At 32.1% G+C, this 13,560-nt stretch overlaps 1 protein-coding gene and 1 long non-coding RNA gene across 2 annotated transcripts in view; one reads left to right on the top strand and one right to left on the bottom strand.

Annotated features, from left to right (window-relative positions):
- Positions 1-13,560, bottom strand: part of LOC139524717 (roundabout homolog 1-like) — a 192,883-nt gene that overhangs the window by 160,460 nt on the left and 18,863 nt on the right. The window lies entirely within an intron of this gene.
- On the top strand, positions 11,382-12,475 carry LOC139524716 (uncharacterized). The gene is made up of 2 exons (XR_011664836.1): positions 11,382-11,690; positions 11,940-12,475. It is a non-coding gene; the product is annotated as an uncharacterized lncRNA (long non-coding RNA).

The following is a 13,560-nucleotide window of genomic DNA, read 5'->3' as shown; positions in this document are numbered from 1 at the left end:
TGAGTTGTCCATTGTTGTTGTTTCAGTGTTGCTGTTTGTTCAGCATTCATTGATGTCTCTGTGCTAACCTGATATATTGTTGTCTTTGAGTTGTCCATTTCTTATCCTGATACATGTTGTTGTCTCTGGGTTGCTGTTCCTTCACCATTCATTGTTGTCTCTATGCTATCTTGATATATTTTGTTGCCTCTGAGTTGCCCTTCATGTCTTGATATGTGTTTTGTCTCTGGGTTGGCCATTTCATATCTCATTCTGATATGAATTGTTGCCTATGTGCTGTCCATTTCAAATCCTGATATGTGTTGTTGGCTCTGTGCTGGGCTTTTTATATCCTTGCATCTGTTGTTGGCTCAGTTTTGCCATTTCTATATCATGGTTTCTGTTGTCTCAATGCAGCTTCTTGGTATCTTTTGTTGGCTCAGAGTTGCAATCTTCATATCATGGTATCTGATGTCTTTATGGTGGTCTCTGGTACCTGTGTTTGGCTCAAAACTTTCATTTTCATATCATGGTAGCTGTTTTCACTATGCTGCTCTTTGGTATTTTGGCTCAGTGCTGTCATCTGCATGACATGGTATATGTTGTCTCTATGCTGTTCTCTGATATCTGTTGTTGGCTCAGAACTTTCATTTTCATATCATGGTAGCTGTTTTCACTATGCTGCTCTTTGGTATTTTGGCTCAGTGCTGTCATCTGCATGACATGGTATATGTTGTCTCTATGCTGTTCTCTGATATCTGTTGTTGGCTCAGAGCCATCATCATTATATCATGGTATCTCTCGTCTCCATGCTGTTTTCTGATATCTGTTGTTGGCTAAGAGCCATCATCTACATAACATGGTATCTGTTGTCTCCATGCTGTTCTCTGATATCTGTTGTTGGCTCAGAGCCATCATCCGCATAACATGGTATCTGTTGTCTCTATGCTGTTCTCTGATTGATATCTGTTGTTGGCTCAGAGCCAGCATCTGCATAACATGGTATCTGTTGTCTCTATGCTGTTCTCTGATTGATATCTGCTGTTGGCTCAGAGCCATCATCTACATAACATGGTATATGTTGTCTCTATACTGTTATCTGATTGATATCTGTTGTTGGCTCAGAGCCAGCATCTGCATAACATGGTACTGTTGTCTCTATGCTGTTCTCTGATATCTGTTGTTGACTCAGAGCCATCACCTGCATAACATGGTATCTGTTGTCTCTATGCTGTTCTCTGATATCTGTTGTTTGCTCAGAGCCATCATCGTCATATCATGGTATTTGTTGTAAGCTCCACGTTGATATTCTGGTTTCTGTTGTCATCTTTCTACGGAACCCTTCATACCCTGGTTACAAAAATTGTAGTAGTGGGCAGATCAGGCAGTATATGTCCAAATAATTTTGATTTTGTTGAATATTTTTCTAAATTTTTACTGAGAAAAAACTTTATAATAATTGTTTGGAGCATACCAGAATGGATTATATTTTTAGCACAATGAGAGATGGTCTTTATCCTTTTTATTTTTTCCATATCAAATTAGAGACCAACTTAAATCTAATTGATTCAACAGAAAGCTAAAAATGTTACTTCACCCTCATATATAGTTACAGTTTTTCTAAGTACTTGTATGAATAAAAAGAGATGTGGGCAAATGTTATGGATGATCTAACTCTAAAACATTAGATTCTTCCTCTTCAAGGAGGAATTTCAAAATGAAAAACAGTCATTGCAGTGTTGCTCTCTTGCTTTTTAACACTGATTATCACTAAAATCAGTAACATATCTTTACATTACTATCAATGCCTAGCTAACATAAACTATTATTAAAAAACTTATTTTCTTTATCTTATAAACAACCCTACAATACACATTTATATAAAAATTATCATTGGACAAGCAAATGTTATCCCATCCATGCAATTGTAAAGAGTATTAATTCGTACAATTGATCCTTCCTTAGCGACAAGCTAAAATCTGAACACTTTTAACACCTCATCATTTACAGATTTCTGTCAAACATATTACATTAAATCCACGTCAAATTGATCATCATGATCTCAACTCGACAGGTAGTCAAACACCTGTATCGATAGGTTTATCAATATACAAACATGGGTAATCTCCCCTGGATTGTATTCCTTGACAACATATCTTACTGAAGTACCTGATATTATTGCTACCACTTCAAATTTACATTTTGTTTTCTTATAAGTATTTAAGCATGGGCCGATAAATAAAGCATGGTATTTACACCTCTGTTCTGGAGGGTTGCTATTTAGTTATCTTTCTTTGGATGATAATTACTTTTATGTAGTTACTTATAGTGTACTAAATAATGCTGTAAATTTAGAAATTATTGCGAGGTTTTTCTTATTGCAAAAAAATACGACAGAGTTGTAAACGCAAGCACTTCATACTAAAAATGTGGGCACGGTCAACGCTTTTACAACCCCAATAAATTTACAAAAAAGAGCATTCAATTCTTAAATAATAGAAGCATTATACAAGAAGGTGTCAGGGGGAAACTTCTTAGATGGACTGACCGGATAGATTGTAAAGCTTAATTTCCCTCCTGCTTCTCCAATGATTATAAATCACAATAGATGGCCAAGCAGCCATGAACAGATTTTTTCAATTGATATTTTATAATGTGTCTTTCTATGTTGTGAAGTTACACTATTGTTTCAGATAAGGGTGAAGGTTGGTACCTATTAAAACACTTCAACCCGATGCATTTGTTTGCATCTGTCCTAAGTCAGGAATCTGATGTTCAGTAGTTGTCATTTTTTTATGTGGTTAATAAGTGTTTCTTGTTTCGGGTTTTTTTATATAGATAAGAATGTTGGTTTTCCTGTTTGAATGGTTTTATACTAGTCAATTTTTGGGCCCTTTATAGCTTGCTGTTTGGTGTGAACCAAGACTCCATGTTGAAGACGTACTTTGACCTGAATGAAAATGGGGAATGTGTCAAAGAGACAACAACCCGACCACAGAACAGACAACAACAGAAGGTCACCAATAGGTCTTCAATGCAGCGAGAAATTCCAGCACCCAGGAGTGTTCTTCAGCTGGCCCCTAAACAATTATATATACTAGTTCAGTATGGTTTACTTTTACAAGTTGTGACATGGACGGAGAGTTGTCTCATTGGCACTCATACCACATCTTCTTATATCTATAGACAGGTTGTCTATGATGTCCATATTAGATAGAATACATATACAACCTATGATGTCCATATTAGATAGAATACATAACAATGATACCTTCAAATGGAGAAAAAAAAATAATTATATGGCAAGTTTTAAATCACTCTAGTACTAAAGACAAATTGTGAGAGATCTTATATTTTATCACAAAAACAACCAAATATCAGACATTAACATCTAAATCATAATGTCAGATTCAAAGGACCATTTCAACCTGTGTGAATATCATTACTGTAAACAGAGACTAAAAAGCCAGATTCAATGTAAATGAAAATCATGTGAATGCCATTACCAATAGAGACTAAAACGTAAGATTTAATGTAAATGAAAATCTGAGGGAGTTGACATGAAGTATTTCCTTATCATTCATAACTTTATACATAACTTGAATTTGTTAAGCAGCATGGAGCCAAAAGCATCAACAGTCTGACATTCCTAATAAGATTAAAATCATCCCAATAAAATAAAAAGACCTCTTATATGAGTCAAATATAAAAACCATAATTCAATTTATATATAAAAAAAGATTAATTCGTTGTGATTTAATAATCAATTTCATTGCCAGTTTTAAGCTTTTTGTCGCTTGCAGACATGCAACTGGCAGAAACAAACAAATCTAGATTTTTCAAATTCATCTATACATAGAAATATGGATAAAAATTCACAAAACATGTATATAATATTCAATATAAATCACGATGTATTACATAGAAAATGGAATTTCCATCATTATACAATAGACAGTTCTACTGTTAATCAATAGAGAATTGAGTCGGTAGTTCTGTTTATAATGAATAGAAGCTAGATGATGTAACACAGGAACTCAAAGTTAGAATCAAAGCTATACTAATTTCTAGAATTACACTTTCTTTGAAAGATGAATTAGACCATAGATACAAGAAGATGTGGTTTGAGAGCATATGAGACAACTCTCCATCCAAATCACAAATTGTAAAATAAAAACCATTGTTGGTCAAAGTAGGTTCTTCAACAGAGCCTTGGCTCACATGGAACAGTAAGCTATAAGGGGCCCCAAAAATGACTATTTGTAGCAGGGCATAATAACCAATCATTGCTGATCTTATCTTAGACTAAACCAATGATTACAAAGCAAGTACATCACCTATTATTGGATTTAGTAAAACTTATCCAAAGTCAAACAAGTGTCACTTGAAGGTCAAGGAGATCAAAATACTGTTCAATTCTTTATTAACCAAATGTTTTACAACATATAGGTACATGTATAATCAATATATACTAAATATATATTACAAAAATATACGATCATGACAAAACAGACAGAAGTTTTAAATACACAAAAAATAAATACATATAAATATAATTCCAAATAGCAAATATTTGCTAAAAACAGTCATTTCTGAGCTTCAGTGCTCTAAATATATATTTTCCCAAGTTGCACAAGTCTTTTACATTAGTAGTGCTTAATAATTGTAACAGTTTATAAACAGATGGCTTACGGTTGAATAGTGATGTTGATGGGTGGCTGTTAAACTAATTGTGTAAGTAGTAGAAAAAAAGAACATAAGAATGCCATATGAAGATAAACCATGCTTTATACTAGACCAACACTAGATTTTATAAAAGTGCTAATTCACAGGGTAACATTACACAACAAAACATGTCATCCTACTCAGACATATCATTCTGACTCCAAGTTAACCTGACTTTGCTCTTAATCCTTGAAGCCACATGCTTAGGGGTGAAGCAGAAAATACCAATTATGAAGCCATTAGTTTGACCGGACTGGAATCCCCTAAAGTTAAAACACTTCTTTAAAATATCCCTATATGTTAAATACTCCTCAACAAGAATACTTATATATGTTAATCAATATTCAATGATGCGATAGCGATAAAAAATCTAACCAGTTTATGTAGACCTGTTTTACAAAATATCAAACTTAAGGAAAGGATCTATAGCTTATCTTGTAAGCAAAAACCAATCCTTGCATTACACTAAGGCATCTTATCCTGTTACAATATATCTCATGAGGCATAGGACAATTTTAACGTGCAAGCATATTTATTATCTTGGAATCATCCCTGAGAAATTTTCTGAAGTAAAACTTTCAAAGGAGTATCTATAAAAAAATACATCAGAAATAAAGAAACAGCAACACAAAATCAAAAGATAAACAAGTACAATCCTATAATCAATCATGCAGAAAGAGACGACTATCAAAAATGTTGTCCCTGAAGTAAATTCTATAATGGCACTTCTAGACCCATAAAAAAATCTTCATAATGTAGTTAGAACAAATTCTGCCTTGATTTCCATATATCCTGTACATCAGAGCTTCTGTTTACAGGATAAGCTTAAAAGCCATTATAAAGTGTTAGATTTATAAAAGTACAGAGAACACTGATATTATCTCGTACATTACCACTGTAACAGTAAACGATACAACCAAGAACGTGTGATTGTTTGTTTCTATTCTTACTAATGTGGTGTGAAAATTACATCCGATCAAAGTCAACAATAAGTTTGTTGATAGTATCAGTTACAAAACATGCATTATCTAGTACGTAATTTGTCACTTTGAAGAAATGGAATTATTTAATTACTATAACTTCACTATTTGAAAAAAGCGGACAAAAACATTTATGATGATTTAACAAGTTTATAAAAGCGGTAAAAAACATATATCTTGATTTAACAAGTTTATAATATGTAGATAGATACATGTTAATTTCTGTTCAATGTAATTATAGTACTCGCTCTCACGTAAAATATTTCATGGAAGGCAGATGATATCATCAAGTTTATGGATGGTAATTGCCTTCCTATGGGACTTATATTCACAACAAGTCACAATCTATATTCTTTGTATGTAATAAAAGATAAGGCAATATGCAATGGCACTGAATTCTATCAAACCTAATCAATATAAACGCCAGGGAATATACCAATATCAACCGTTCTGCTTTTCATATTTTTCCATAAATGTTTATATTGGCAATTGGACTAACAGTTTGTTTATGGACAGTTCTTTATCTACTCAAAATGACATAAGTCTAGTGAGGTAATTGGCCAGGTCTTTATTGATTTCTCCATATAAAGTTTTACTCTCATGTTTTATCAGGACAGTTTATTACCATTATAACTTGTTTTTGAGGTAATAACTTTGTAATTATTTTATCACAGAAAACCAATGTCTCAATTGAGTCATAAAAATATAGTTGTCTAATGTCTTTACTGAATGGCAATGACAATGTGTCTATTTCAATTAATTTGAGATCATAAAGATTCAGTTAAATCATACAAAAGTCTGGTTGAATAGTACAACTCAGCAGTCTACACAAAAATCTTATCCAACTACTAGTAAAAAGACCAATGTTTCAACTTTTTTCTTATCTGTCTAAACAAAGTTTGCAAATGCTTATTACTCATTTGGGAATGTCCAACTATTTTAGGGCATCACACTTGTAACTATTGGTGCTCTTTGCACAGTTTGTGGTCTTGTAATAGACCAGGACCATTATTTTTTCAAAACAAAAACACATTTTGTCAGAAACAGAGATTTATTTTTTACCAAGAACATTGATGATCATTGATATACTACTGTTCATGTTTTTATTTTTAGGTTAATCACGGATTTCAAATATTTGGGTTAATAAAGCTGATCATTAAATCTTATTCTAATCAGAAAAACGTAAATGATGTTTGGCAGAGTTTGCATTATTTCCTGTATTTAGTAAGTATTGAAGGATAAAATAAGAATTGTAAGAGGAATTAGAACAATGCATATGTCTTAAGACTAATGTCTTGTAAATATCTATGGAATAGATTAACACACAACTCTTAATTCATTTTTGAATCCAAGGCCAAATAGAAGCTTTGTCAAACCCTCTAACTTAAGAACTTCTCGGTAGATCTTTGCAAAAGAGAACATTAAGCAGAAATAGTATGAATTAATTCCCAATACATCATGATCAGCCATTGTTAATCCATGTTAAACTAGAAACAACTTGCATTCAATAGAAATGCACAAATCAACCATTTAAGAGCTTCTTTTGAACTTACTACTTTCATTAACTGCAATTCAAATCATATAAAAATAATTTCATTTTGCCAAATCCCTTTGAAATCTCACATTATAGAGTATTATTTTTCTATTTAGTGACAAAATGACAAATTTCACGATTAAAATGAAAAATGATAGAAATACGGTGTGATGGACAAAGAGACATTAAAACAGCTATCAATATTAAGTAATGAATGGAATGATAATAGAACTGCAGTTTACTGGCGTGAATCTCTGCACGTTACTTTTTATTATTGGTCATTTTTCACTTTTATTGTTTGCTAACTGTGTAATCATGTGAAAATTGAGTTGTAGGAAAGGGAATAGACTCTTTTAATAATTAATGATACAATTTCAGTCAAAGCTTTTAATCAACATCTATCGTACTGTTTTATTGTCTATTGATGTTTAAAGAAACTTTACTGTATAGAACCTTAATTGTACTTATTGCCTTCCCACATGCATCTTTGTAAATTGGTCTCGTTTGATAGACTTGGGTCTAGTTATTGATGGACATTAGACATAAGATATTAATGATGTGAACCACTTATTGTCTTGACACATGACATATTTTGTCTCAAATTTCATTTATATATAGTATTGTCCTTATTTTTATATTTTTCTTAATTATTCTGGGTTACTTTTCCTTTGAATATAACTTTTAAAAATACCCAAAATTGATTATAATTTACAAGAATATTTGAGTAAATCATTTATTTTCAACTTCTTCCCTGAGCACGCCCTTAAATTCAAACAGCCCTCTTCTAAGTGGTCATTAAAAATCATAATATAATCTCAGCATGCTGTTTCAGTTTTGCTGTAAACAGGTCTCTTATTATTGTTTTAAAAAAAAGGTCAAATAATCTAAAATTGATAAAAAAAATCATCATATTAAGCAAATAACTTTAATATGGAATCTGGCCAATTTGAAAGTTAGAATATGATAATCATGTACCCTTGTCAGATCTTCACAAGTTTTTAAGAGTGTATTATATTCCTAATGGCAATATGTTGGTTGATGAACCAAATGTAATATTCACAATCTAAGATCTAGGCACTAATGATCATTCATATCTGATTTAAGGTTTTAATTGGTTCAGCAGTTTTGGAAATTAAGATCTTTTCAACAAAATGCAATAATGGATACAGAAGGTATTTCAAGGGCAATAACTCTAATAAAAAGTCAAGGCCATGTGAAGTTTTTGTCTTCCCAGTTTTGGCGATCAATTTGTTTTGTAAAGTTACTTTATATCTTCAATAGTTTCTAAATAAAAGACAAACCATTAAAATTGCTCAAAATTGTCATTTAAGGGAAATTACTCCTGAAAGGAATTAATTGATGGTCATTCATTTAAACATTTTGCGAATCTTTTATTCAAACATCTCCTGAATTTTGGAAGATCTTTTATTGAATTTTCTGCTACAACATAGCTTGGTCACAAAGTTTTGTTCCCTAACTTCTTATAGTTTTTCTTTCATGGATTACCTTTTTGTATCTGAGGTTAAGTTCAATGCTTCTTAAGGCTGACATTTTAACATACCGGTAAATGGTTTAAGCATATTGCCTTTATTAAGGTTAAAGGTGGCATCCATATAAACAAATAATCAATGCCTGATTCTAGAGCAGGAAATGCTATGAATGGAGAATATAATTGTTAAATAGATCTATAAGAGACTTATGTTGAATGAATATCAATCTATATAAGAGAATTATATCATATAAAGAAATGATCATTAATACAATTTATATGGATCTTCTGTCCCAACTGTCATTCGAAACCTGAGAATCGATTCCTGGGTATAAAATCTCCAAGTTCGTCCAATTAATTCTCAACTTACAATCAAAGTCATGACAGATTTAACAGAAGCAAATTAATATCGCATTAAAATGCTACATTCTGTCACTAACTTAATGTGATTTTTATGCAAAATAAATACCAACATTGTATTTTCCATTACGTAATAAACAGCAAGTTTTGTTACGATGTTGCCTGAGCAAGCCGAAAATAAACAATTGTTGTTGACGGTTAAAAATTGGATAACCAAATGCAATAATTACCAATTTGTCCAGCTATAGAATTCTAATCATTGAAATCATTGAAAGAATTACGTTACCCTTCGATAATGGAATAAAGAATTTAAATATAATAATAACATTGTTTGCATTTTGTAATCGGCAAACAAAAAACTGACAATACTGATGCATTAAATTTCATTTATTTCACAACGAAAACACAATAATGAAGAACATCAAATAGAATTTTTATCCACGAAAAAGATAAATTGCATAAAAATAATAGCTTCCTTGCTTGCTTCCTATAAAAGATGAACGTTATTAGTTGAAGGAAACAATTATCCTATTTCATTAAGACAAATCTGTATCATGCAGATAGTGTTTCTGTTATAAACATAATTTGTATTTCAATTAATGTATCATCCATTGTGTTTGAAATTTTCAAAAGTTTTATGCCAGTCTTGTAATTAAAAGCAGATTTTATTGCCTACAACTGAAGAACTGCATGGTTTGGTAACTTTTACTTTAACAATAAATTCAATATTTTCATCGTTATGCTTGAGTGTTTTGTCTTTACATAAGTTTTCTAAGCTTACTTCTTATCTTATGTGTGACACTCAAAACTTTGAAAAAACACATGTACATACTGTAAACCAACTAATTTTCGCGGATACTTTATTTCGCGTTTTACCCTTTTAGACCACTTCGCGGCTATTTAATTTCGTGATTTTCTTATTAACTTGATGTAGTTTAATAAGGAAAGATTCAAGTTTTACATATTCGCGACGATTTATATTCGCGTTATTTTTCTACTCGCGAAAGTCGCGAAACTAAATCGCTCGCGAAAATAAGTTGGTTTACAGTATATCTTTTTGAGCAAAAACAAAATTTGCTAGTTCTTTTAATCTAAGCTTACAATATGAACCAGTTTTTGCTCATTGACCTTGACCTATAGTTGTTCACATCTTTGTCTATTGGTCATTTTAGAGACTGTGGTTTCATTATTATAAATTGGATAACAATTTCCGTGGATTTCGTGGGTACAGTATAGCTGAACCACAAAATTTTGTGTTCAATGAATTACTAATTTTCTATAAGGTAATATGCAGAATAATAGGCAAAACCATGAATAAGCAAGTTTTCCTCAATCCACGAAAATTGGTTACCACAAATATCAAAGAATCCACAGTAGTTGTCCCATTCACAATCATACCACATAACCTCATGGTATGCTTTTTTTACTCCTGTATTTGTAATCATACCACACTAGAGTTTTTCAATATGAAGCCTCATATGGTTTATCTGAGTCTTTTAAATTTATATCTTTCTTATTCTATAGCCTTACATTATTGTTAAAATTACAGACACACAATCCCAAATATACAACCATACCTCAATATGAGAGCAAAATTTTATGTCATATAAAATCTATTCTTCCTTTTAAATAGCAATACAAAATATGTCAAATGATTATTTTATAAGGGGATAATATCATGACCATAATAATAAATACCAATTATAACTTATTACAAACTCAATCCATGTTACTAATTTTATTCTAATACAAGAAACATGTCGAAGTTAATTTCAATGACAATAATATCGATCTAATTGTAAAAGCTAGATTGGTGTAAAACTTATCACTGTTCACAATACAGATAATTATAGGTCTGTCATTGCCAGTTTCTTGTCCATTGATTGAGGTCAGCAGAACCGGACAATTATAGATATACAACATGCTTTTACACTTTGTCGATATCCGCAGCAAATGTCCGACCTGATAAAGCTTATAATGAGGAACTAGATCTAAGGAGGAGAGATGACAGTCAGTTTCTTTAAATCTTATTATACTAAGATATAAAGGTGTAAGAGAGAAATAAATAGTGTCATAAGTACTAAACAAACATTACCTTTGCTTTAGCAGGTAAAGATTCAATTGGAAGGAGGGGCAAAAGTGGGTGTTTACCCAATATCACCTCTCTTAAAAATTGAGGATTTTTTTATCAGTTTTTACTTAAAAAATAACAAATTCATTGAAGGTTTAGGCCACTTTTTTTTTATTAGTTGGTTTACGGATCCGCCGACCCTGTTTTTCACGATATTGAAATAAAAATAAAAACGATTTTGAAGATTTTTTTTAATTCTGCCGACCCTTTTCTGTTTGAAGAAGTACAAATAAAAATAAAAACATGATAAAAAAAAGATCGGTCTTTCTTCTTCCAGTCGGAATACCCTCGGAATGGATTCGAAAATCCCGTGCGGTTCCCTGTTCAGTCAACGTTTCATCATGATCTAATGTGGTGAAAAGGAACCAGTTGAAAGGCGGTTCCCTGTTCAGTCAACGTTTCATCATGATCTAATGCGATGAAAAGGAACCAGTTGAAAATGGAGGACCAGATACGATTTTACAATACGTACTTGTAAAGACTAAAGACTACGTACTTAGATTTACCCATTAATTGTTGGAGATTTTCGGTGTAAATCTAGCGGTTGAACAAATTGAACATCGCAGTCATGAATTATAAAAATGAAAATTATTTTTGAGATCGTTTGGGTATTTTGGTTTAAAAGGTCGGACCATCGCTAGTTTGAACCCACAGGCACTTGTTTCTAGAAGTTCTATTTATATGGATAGTCGACCTTCCTATGGATAGAAACAAGTGCCCGTGTTTGAATCCCTGTTTCAGACAGTCAGTGAGGTTGACGGCGGGTCAACTTTGGTTCAAGTGTTGATCAGAAAGTCTGAGACCCGTTGAAAGGGGCTGTTTTAGTTCCATTACAGGTACTAGTCCAAATAATTATGACGTCTGGCAAGGCTTCCTGGCATCCCATATTTGTTTTTAAATAGCCTTGCCAGACGTCACTAAAGGGAAGGATCTTTTAACTTGCTGCCAGAGATGGGTGTCATTAATTGGCCTTATTATATAAATACCTTCCCACGGTACCCATTAAGATTTAATGGAACAGAGATGGGGTATGGTGAACAATATCCCAACACAAAATCAGAACATGTATTACTGTCATAGAATGCAGGACAATTAAAATCACTTCAACATTTATAAAAAGGGACAATCACAGGACACTTCGAGATATAAGCTAATACTTATAGCAGTGTAAAATAGCATAAAAAGCCTAAAAAGGACATGTTTTCATGTACCACATATGAAGGCATATGACCTGCAGAGCGCATATGGTATTTCCTCAATAAAATTGTATTGTGTTATGAGGAATTTTGTCACTCCCTGATTTAAATTTGATAAATAAATACACAGAACAAAGAGAAATGCAATTGGAAAAGACACTTCCCTTTCATCATGGACATTTAATATATATATCTTCTTTCATCAATCTACATTGGCATTTGACTCCTTGTAACACATTTAATTTAAAATAAAACAGCAAGAATTAATACCAAATTATGAAACGATCTGCATACATTGTTAGTATAATACACTATTATATAGAGTTATGTCATTGTTTGTTGTTTCTCTCCATTTTTGGTAAAAAAAAACAGCATTAATTCCAATTTTTATTTTTATTTTATTTTCGACCTCCTACCCTATATTTTTTCATTATTTTTATTTTTATTTTTTTTTCGACCTCCTACCCTTCCTTTTTTAAGAAGAATCCCGTAAACCAACTAATAAAAAAAAAGTGGCCTTACAATTCTTATTCTTTAACCCTTTCGCGGCGAGTGTATCCTTGAGGATACACAATGCGCAGGGCGGATGTATCCTTGAGGATACACGATGCGCAGGGCGAGTGTATCTTTCAGGATACATAAATATTGTCCCAATAAAAGCCGCAGTTTTACGCTATTTGCCGTTCTTAACAGTTGAAATCAATGTTTCATTTAAAATCTACGATATCTGAGGGTATTATTTCAGTTCTTCAACAGCATTAAAAACATCGTGAAAGGTAAATAAATCAAATCGGAAAATTTTATTTTCTAAAATTAGAACCGGAAACACGTTTTGAGGTCATGTGGGGTTTCAAAATGGCTCCTCTCGATAACGAGGAGTGGAAGTACAGCTGTTTTCTGTGTTTTGATGAAGCCCTTTATAATTCTTGGGTAGTTTTAACTATATAATAAAAATAAATGGTTTAATATGTCTTCAATAAATATGATAGCGATCTTTTTAAAGCCTTTGCTTCCCACAAAAATCGGAACTAGACAAGTAAGTTTTTTCGCGTTCATGGCTTTGCTACAAAAACAATTCTCGATTTCGAGGGAACAGAAATATGGCTTTGAAAAGCTGGTACTCGGTTGACACATACACTTTGATTGAGTATCGGGCGAAATAAGCG

The sequence above is a fragment of the Mytilus edulis genome, chromosome 5 (genome assembly GCF_963676685.1).
Source record: "Mytilus edulis chromosome 5, xbMytEdul2.2, whole genome shotgun sequence".
NCBI classification, from domain to species: Eukaryota; Metazoa; Mollusca; class Bivalvia; order Mytilida; family Mytilidae; genus Mytilus; species Mytilus edulis.
This window is presented reverse-complemented; position numbering and strand designations above follow the sequence as displayed.